The 9,519-nt window shown below is 48.3% G+C and overlaps 1 pseudogene across 1 annotated transcript; it reads left to right on the top strand.

Moving 5' to 3' along the window:
- The first annotated feature begins 5,549 nt into the window (after positions 1–5,549).
- Positions 5,550–8,748, top strand: LOC102922335 (histone H2A.V pseudogene; annotated as a pseudogene). The gene has a single exon (XR_013044762.1). The product of XR_013044762.1 is annotated as a histone H2A.V pseudogene (transcript).
- Positions 8,749–9,519: the final 771 nt, after the last annotated feature.

The raw sequence follows: 9,519 nt of genomic DNA, 5'->3' as shown, positions 1-9,519 counted from the left end.
ATATGTAATGGTTCCTGGCCGCTGTTGCTCTAGGATACTGTACTGTCCTTCACAAATATCCCAACTCCATCCATAGTCCATCCCCTTCCTGTTTTTCTGCTTTATTGATTTAAAAAATTACTTTTTTTTTTCAATGCTGGGTGTTGTCCTAGAACTTATGCATGCTAAGCAAATGCTCCATCACTGAGCTGTATTCCCAGCACTTGGTTTTTTTGGGATGGGATCTCTTGCATTATAGCCCAGGCTGGCCTTGAACTTGTGATTCTCCTACTTCTGTCTCTTGAGTGCTGTGATTACAAGCATGAGTGATCACCATGCCATGCCCTGTCCACACTTCTGTACTTCATCCCTTGTTAAAAAGCTCTGCTGATTTCTCTTCAAGGTTGCCCTCTATTTCCTCCATGAGTCTGATACAGATGATGTAGGGAAACATTTAGGAGAAAGAAAGTCTGTGGTGGGATTTAGGGATTCTTGGGACCTTTGACCAAACACTAAGCAGGTTGATGTGCCCTGAACCAGAGCAGGACTTTTCTTCTGAACCAAACCAACCTAGGCTCTGTTCTCCCACATTGGCTACTTATAGTAACTGACAGCACATGTTCCCAAACCAAGAGAGGAGAAGGTTGTCCCAGTCATGTCTTCCCCTCTCAAAAAGAGTCATGGCCAGGGATTCCAGAGAGCCACAAGAGAGAAAAGAGAGCCTCGGAGAGCAAGGTGTGCCCTTTATATCACTTGGGCCACAAGAATGAATAGCACCTGTCCTCAGGAAGTGTCCTACCTGAAAAACCAGGGGAACATGTTTTCCAAGTTAGCTCCAAAATTATTTTTAGGCACAGAAATGTCTCCATCTCCATGCTGACATACTCAGGATGAAAGGTAAAAATGTCTGGTAGGTGGAAAAAGAGAGGACCCACTCTGTCAGTCCCTGGGTCATCTGGGTTAGGCAAGGCAAGACCTACCTAGGACCCGGGACATAGGAATTAGGAAGGCAGGTGCAATAGAGATGGACTCAACCAGGCAGCTCAGCATCCGCAGCAGTGCCTCTGTTCTGGGTCAGGACAACAGCCCTGATTGTCCCTCCCCCACAGTAGCTGTGCTGATCCCAGAGAAGAGAAAGCCAGGAGGCCTCCTGGACGGAGCCTCTGAATGAAGAATGCTGCTCTTTCTCTGCAGCGCCGGAGGAGCCCAGCATCAGCGAATCAACTGCTCCAAAGCTGGCAGCTCCCTCAGAGGCCTGGGCAGCCTCCCCTGTGGTCACATGGTCCAAGACACTCTGTTCTTTGTGACAGGCACTTGGCCAGGTGGGCAACCAAGGTCCTTCAGGTGCCCTGGCTCTGGAGAAAGTGATGAAATACTAGTTCTCATTTGTGCTCCCAGCATCTGTGTCTCCCCTGGCCTCAGGGCCACCCCATGACCCCAGGCTTGACTGCTATTCACAGTAGAAACAAAGACCATAGCCAATTCAGGGCACAGGGGACTCAAAAAACACCTCCAGGGTTTTGCCTCCTGTGGCTAACGTCAGAGATGTTTTATAAAAACAAGACTGGAGGTCACATTGCCTCTTGGATAAAAGGAATTTTACTTCAAAGAAATTTACATGGTAAACAAAACTAGGGAAATTACCAGGACATCACCCGGCAGAGGACGAGCCACACCATAAGGCTGCCCAGGGTTTTCCTGAACTGCCAGTCACATCGTTTACACTACTAGGAATCCAGAGACCTGGCCACCGAGTCTACGGTTGCCCCTCTGAAAGAAGATGGTGGCTGAGTAAATCTGGAGCCAGGCTGCAGATTGGATTCCCAGCTCCACTCCTCACCTGCTGTGTGACACTGGACAAGTCATATCATCTCCGGGCCTCCGTTTCGTCAGCTGAGAAATGGATGTAGCTTGGTTGCCATTTCAGAGAGTTGTCAAGCAGGCCAAATAAGGGGCCATGGGTGGGGGCAGGGGAGGCATTTAGAGCACATAATGCCCTCAATAGCACCACCAGCACTTACGGTCTTTAGTATTGTTTTTAACCTTCACAGAAGGTCATTCCAGTGAGTCCTGTCCCATCACCCATTTGGTCCTAATGAAAGGAGGTTGACAAATAGGTTTTCACAGAGCAGAAATGGGTGCTTTTCTGAAGCAATTGAAATACCCAGCCCTTTCCTTCTCAGCTAGCAGTCTCCCCAGCTGGAGAGTTAGGGCTGGGGGTCTTGCAGAATTGAGCAGGGCACCATTTCTCCCCAGCTGGAGAGTAGAGTGATAGAAAGGCTCCATATAAGCCATGGGCAAGCTTCTGTGCAGACGCTGGTCCATCTAAGGTATCTCACCACCCACCACATTTTCCATCAAGTACTTAAACCATCTCTCCCTGCCACCTCCCCCGAGTCCCAGGCCTATGCTCAATGTTGTCACTGCAAATGAGTCATCTGGGACCATTTCTTGTCATGCAGAGGCCACAGTTGCGGCCATCAAAATGCTGGGTAGCAACTGAGCCAAGCAGAAGGTGAGGAATCCCCATTCCGTGGACCAGAAAAACAACCAGAGAGGGCAGAGCACATCTAAAATCCGCCAGGCTTGTTCACTCCCTAACAGGAAGCATAGGGTAAGAAAGGGATGGTGGCCTCGGATTGCCGATGAGGTAGATTTAAGAGTTCCTACCAACTGGCTATAAAGGTCACAATATCCCATTAGCAAATTCCTAGGGGGGCAGCTACTAGCTGCATCCCTTTTCTTCCTCACAACCTCTTCACCTCCCCATCTGATTGCAACGTTTGTAGAACATACTCACAGCTTCCCATTCCCTCTGGTCTCCCATTGGTTGAGACCCACAAAAGGTAGGAACAGGAGGATGGATGAGGGTCAGAGTAAAGTGAAGTGTCTGGGGAAAAGCAAAAGCGGAAATTAAAAGCTCACATCAGAAAGCTTTTACTCCTACCCCAGTTCCTAACCCCCGGAAGTGAGTGGGCCTCTTCTTGGCACTGACCCTATGATTTCCCCTTCACTCTGCCCATGCCTCCATCAGCAGCTTCCAATTCTCTTCACCAGCCTCCTGGAGCAAACCAGGCCATCTGCTTCTTGAGAGAGGCCAAGGGTTGCCTAAGGGGAAATCACTCCATTGGCTTTGTCTCATCTCTTTCTGTTTTCATTTCTACACCACAGGAGCCTGCATGTAGCATTACATAATCTAGGAAGCCACCGTGCCTGTCTTCACGGAAACGGAGGCATACCTTTGCCACGTTCTGTGTCTCACAGCCTGCTCCCCATCGCTAGAGGCGCCCACTCATTGCTGCCCATACACGTACAAATCACCAGAAGCAGAAGCCTCGAGGACAATGATGACCTGGCTTTCCTGCTCATCAGCTAGGAGTTTACATACCAACTGGCCCAAGGGACCTCCTCCTCCTCCAGGAATGGCATGGAGGCAGACAACCACAAAAAGTTGCAGTTGGAGTGGGTGGGGCACTCACTGGAGGAGAGAGAGCTGAAGTCATTCTGGTCATTACTTCCACTTTCCCATGGGAAATGAGGACAGCTTGCCACACACCCAGGATTTGGGGCGTGCAGGGGGTTGGGGGATATGCTTTCTTTCCTTCCTGCTGTGATAACCATAACTCTATGTAGTCCAGCAATTTGGTGTCTCGGTAACTGGTAGGTGCCTGGGCTTGACCACTGTAGGTGATATTATAACCATGATTACAGGATGACTGAGTCATCCAGCAAAGTGACCAGTCATTTGCAATCTAATGGCCATTCCGTGTTGGCAATATTACGGACCTTACCCTGCAATTGCAAAACAACCAGCCTTCTCTAATGTAGCAGTTTTCCCATCAAAAGCTCGGCCTCTGCTTTTGATTTCTGCTCATCAGTAGCTGTGCCAGCGTTGGCTTTAGATGGGGAAAAGCTAAACAAGGGCGCGTGAAATGATACACTCCTCTTTCCAGCCCCGGAGTGGGACGTGTGGGCAGTTCTGTCAAGTGGGAGCAGGGGGAACAAGTGAACAAAGCATCCGGAAGGCAACCTCATTTCTTAAAAGAGCATCTGAGGCTGGTCCCAAAGCATTGCAGAACACAGCAAGTGTTCCCTGGGACTCTGGGAAACCAAGAGAGCCCGGCATGGCATGCACAAACAGACTCTACATATATATATGCAGGTGTATACACAGGTCCAGTTGGGTGCACAGCGTAGCCCATGTGCACCTGTGCACACAAACAAAACCGTGTGCATGCCTGCATACACAGACATATGCACTGAGAGAGAGCGATTTCCTTTAACCACAGGGTCACTTGTTGACAGGCTCCAAGGTTAAGTGTTGAAGGTCTCTACTGAATGTTATCCACAAATTATTCTGGAGAAAACAGAACGGGGCTATTGGCCTCGGGGTCAGTAGGTTTTCGTCTGCAAAGAAGACAGGTAACATTTGGGTCCTAGTCCACTGGGGCACCTCAGAACTATACAATATAGCCAACAGGAACTGCTGGGCATCCATGAGTTCAAATCCATCACCAATGACCAGCTTGACCTCGAGTGGCCAGCTTAACAAAGCCAACCTGGTGCAGAGCTGGGGAAAGAATTCCCGATTAACTTCTTGCATGGTTAACAGTGTGATTTTTCTGAATCTTGGATTTCACAATTGTCAGACGGGGATGATAATATCATCCTGTTTGATCCCTCAGCAGGTGTCTGTGAACCAAATGAACTCTTATCTGTGTGTTTTCAAAAAGCAAAAGAGCAGACAAATGAGATGACCCTCCCCCTTACCAGTGGCAGCACTCAGGAAAGCCGGGGCCCTGCTCCTGGCCTAGGCAGCACAGCTGAGCTGGCTCTGTTGTTGGAGGTGTGGGTAATCCAGCCCTGACATTGCGAGCAATAGAGAGCTGTCCCCATTACTCACCTGACATATGGCAGAATGGGCGGAGGAGAGAAGCCCCCCCTATCCCTGCCCATCAACACCTGAGACAGGTGGAGGAGCTGGCCCTGGGGTCATAAGAGCAGGGGGGCTGTCCCTGCCCCTCACCAGCTGCAGGACTCAGGAGAGTGGCCCCTGTACCTCACCTGGGCAACACAGTAAAGCTGTCCCTGATGGTGTAGGTGTGTGAAAGCAGGAGAATCGGCCCTACAGCTCCACCATTGCTAGAAGGGTGATGAATTAGCAGGGCAATGCTGGAGAGCTCACCCTGGTGGTGAGGACAGGGGAGAACTGGCAGGCTGACCAATCCTGCAGCTGCCCAGGTCCAGGACCAGGGTTATGACTTGGCCTGCTCCAATATCCATCCCATCTGCTGGAGCATGTGAAGGGGCTTGACCTGCAGACCCAAAGTTGCAGGATCTTCACAATACAAGGTAACAACAGGATACTCAAGAAGAGTCTCAGCGAGGGCCCAGCACCAATAGTGTAGTAGAAACCAGAGACCTTGAATCAGACCAATGACTCTTTGCAACAAACACTGGTAAGTAAAAATATATGAGCAAAGGAGTTTACTGCGTGACTCACTGTGTCACACTGTAGCTTCCATGATGAGATTTTAAATTTTTTTTCCTTTTTTTTTTCTCTTAAATTTTGTTTTATTGGGGGGGGGGGTGTCGCAGGGGCAGAGGGACAGGGATCAAGATGCATGATGGGAAAGACACATTGAATAAATAAAAAGAAAGTAAAAAGATAAAAAATAAAACAGTACTTACAGAAACCAGATATCACTGTGTGTTGGCCTTAGACATTCTGCCTGGCTAATCTATTGTCCTTCCCTGGTGCTAATGGAAAACTCCCTGTTCTTAGTGGTTTGGAAAATATAACCTGTGTTGTAGGGTGGCAAATGTCTCTGAATCTAACCCTTTCTATATACTGCCTCTACAAGGCTGCATTCCACCACCCAGGAAGGAAGGGAGGGAGGGGGAAGGGAAGGAAAGGGAAGGAAAGAGGGAAGGAAGGCAAGAGGGAAGAGTAGCTGTGAAAAAGGAATAGGACTCATTTTAGGCATTTTTTTTTTTTTACCTTGACAATAATGTTGGAGAATAGTGGTTCCCTTGCATGTGATGAGATCTTGGCTTTCTAATTGCTGGATTCTTCCACAGATAAAAGAGATAATTTGCCATGTTCTGCACTACTGCAGGTCATGGTGAAATAGAAAAAAAAAATCACAAATGGGGAGTCAATACCTTCCCTTCTAAGGCCTACAGCTGCTCTCTCCCAGAGCACAGAGTCAGTCAATGGGAGCTGCTTCCACTAGGACTCCGAGATGAAAGCAGCTTGCAGCTATGACCACAAGCTATCCACATGGAGGACATGATTATGGCCTGTGACACCTCCCACTTCCTCAGGTCTATGACATGCCTCATTCAGAGGCACAAAACCAATAACACTGACCTTGGTGGAATGGGAACAAAGACCAAAAGACAGGAGGGTCAGGCCAAGAGAAATGTTGAACAGCGGGTGATTCCTGCTACTCCTGCCTGGCTTCAGTAGGATCTAGATGTGGAGTTACCAGCTATGATAAATTTGGTGGGGTTGCCAATGGAGCTGGAAGGAGAAAGAAAGGACCATGATAAATTGCTAAGGAAAAGGTGGATGATCAAACAAGAATTCAGAAAGCTCAAACTGTCAACCAAAGGAAGAGTCATTGTTAGAAGACATGCTGGGCTTTGGTCGTCTCCTCCAAACCCATTCCACCATAGAAGATTACTCTAGACAAACCCAGTAATCCCAGAGAGGCTTGGGAGGAAATGTAGCTGAAGTTTTCCTGTGTCCCACCTGGCCTCAGGACAAATCTCTCTCACCTGCCAGTCCTGCAGCTGCTTGGACCCAAGTAAACACACAGAGGCTTATATTAATTAAAACTGCTCAGCCATTAGCTCAGGCTAACTATTGACTAGCTCTTACACTTAAATTAATTCATAATTCTTATTTATGTTTAGCCAGGTGACTTGGTAGTACCTTTTCTCAGTTCTGCCTTCACATCTTGCTTCCTCTGTGTCTGGCTGGCCTTCCTCTTCCCAGAATTCACCTCTCTGCTTATCCCGCCTATACTATACTTCCTGCCTGGCTACTGGCCAATCAGCTTTTTATTTATCAACCAAATCAGAGCAACACACATTCACAGCATACAGAAAGACATCCCCAGCAAGGAAACTTCTCGTTCTTAAGGACAAGTCACAGGTGGAGATGTCCCTCTTTCTTTGGATGTCATTACATCCATATGTGACACCTAGACCAGCTGCAATCACCTTGCTAGCAGCCCACCGATGAAACAATTATTGAAGAGGACAGAGGGTAGAAGCACAAAGAATATGGGTCCCTGGTGATGTCATTCATCTGAGAAACACCCAAGCATGGCATCTCTCCAACTAGAATCCTCCATTTATATGAGATAGTGATGCATCCTTTAGTTAAGTTAGTTTCCATCAGGTTTTCTGTTAATTGAAGTGTAGACTGCCTTAGCTGACAGAACAAGCCAACAGGAACTGGAACATTAAAGCCAGAGTGAACCTATAGCCAAACTCAATGTTTATCTACCGAGGGCTATTTTCAACTCTCTCATGTAAGCCCCGGAGCAGCCCCCAACAGCCTACAGCCAGCTGAGCCTACAGGTGTGGAGCTCCCAGCTACAGCTGTTAGAGAGTTGAGAAGATGCAGAACCAGCCAGTCTGTTACAAGAATCCATTCAAGAGCTTCTGAGAACACAAATGTCCAGGCCAGTTGGACACTTCCCATTCCCTCTGGGGACCCTCCCTTGGCCTCATTGGACAAATCCCACAGCTTCCAGGCATAGAGCCTGACTCCAAATGCAGAAGAGTGTTCTATGGAGCCCCCTCTCCAATGCTATATTCCCTGAACAGCTGGGACTCTGGGGCACTAGTCCCCCGGGGAAAATTCATTCCAAAATAATAGAAAGGCACATTTACAGGCATTGCAACTCAGAACCCCTACTTGTGGCAGAAAGGTCAAGTTGAGCATGATTCTAGCAGAGGCCAACAGGCTTTCTGACTTGAATCTTAAAGGCCTTCCAGGTTCTTATACTATTCGTGGCTTTATATCTTCCAGTGAAATGCGCAGTCCAAGGAACATCACGGCTGAATTCCTCACCCTTCACAGTTACACGGGATACCAAGAGTGGAACAGCTCACCAAGTCCAACTCTTGAATAAGTGGGGATACAAACAAGTGAGGGGTGCATTTGTGCCCTTCACTGGCATCTGAAATGGGGCTGGAGCTCAGGTCCTCTCCCTCATAGCCAGTGTGGTTTCTTTCCTTGGCTTGAACACAATATCAGCACAGGAGTGCTGAGAACAAGCGGCTTAATGCTTAGAAATGAATAGTGGGAGAGCGGCTGCGGCGGCGGCGCGCAGGGGCTACAGTGGGAGTCTTGCAGCGGAGACCATGGCTGGAGGCAAAGCTGGGAAAGATGGTCGGAAGGCCAAGGCTAAGGCGGTGTCGCGCTCCCAGAGAGCTGGACTGCAGTTTCCTGTGGGCCGCATCCACAGACACTTGAAGACTCGCACCACCAGCCATGGACGAGTGGGTGCCACTGCTGCTGTGTACAGTGCTGCAATTATGGAGTACCTCACAGCTGAGGTGCTGGGGTTGGCAGGTAATGCTTCCAAGGATCTCAAAGTAAAGCGCATCACTCCATGTCACTTGCAGCTTGCAATCCGAGGTGATGAAGAGTTGGATTCACTTATCAAGGCTACCATAGCCGGGGGCGGTGTGATCCCGCACATCCACAAATCCCTGATTGGGAAGAAGGGACAGCAGAAAATTGCTTAGGAAGTTTCATTGAACCAACCTGCTCTCCCTCACTGTCTGTGACTGGGACACCTGTGGAAAAGCATAGACAATTGCTGTAGACAAGATAAAAAACATTTGTATGTTTTTAGACTCTCGAAGTTTGATAAGTCCCTTTCCCGGTGGTCATGGTCATGTGGTGATTGACCAGGTTTCTCCCTTGTGTTTTATACAAAAATAGAGTTGATAAAACATTTTTTACAAAATTTTAAAAAAAAAGAAATGGAAATGAATAGTGCTGCTTCACACCCATCTCTTGAAGATACAGCTCCCTTTTCACCTAACTTTTTAAACTATAAATCATGAGCCACAATGTTTCTACAGCATGCTTCTCAATGGCCAACAGGAACTGGTACAAGTTATGGGTTGCCCTGATTTCAGAAAGAGGAAGAAGGGTATTTGCCTGTGGATACAGAATCAAGGCTGTATGTGATCCTGATACACTGTGGACATAGAACAAGCCAAGGGGCATCCTGGTCTCAGCCGTCACACCTCCTCTAAGTACAGGTTCTGGGAGACATCAGAGTCCCAGAGTTAACTCCATTCTGTTGTCTGGATTCCTGGGAGCCAGGATCACATCCTCTGTAGTTTGGAACATCCATGCACCTGGAGGCTGTAACTACATCACCCCAACTGAGAGGACACAAACCAAGCACAAACATAGTACTTTCCAGCAGGCTGCAGACTAGACTCACTGGATGGGGTGCATTTTGTTCCAGGCATCACCATACACTTCCATCAGAATCTCTGGGT

This window comes from Peromyscus maniculatus, chromosome 15 (assembly GCF_049852395.1).
Source record: "Peromyscus maniculatus bairdii isolate BWxNUB_F1_BW_parent chromosome 15, HU_Pman_BW_mat_3.1, whole genome shotgun sequence".
Taxonomy (NCBI): Eukaryota; Metazoa; Chordata; class Mammalia; order Rodentia; family Cricetidae; genus Peromyscus; species Peromyscus maniculatus.
Note: the sequence above shows the minus strand (reverse complement) of the source record. Positions and strands in the feature narration are given on the sequence as shown.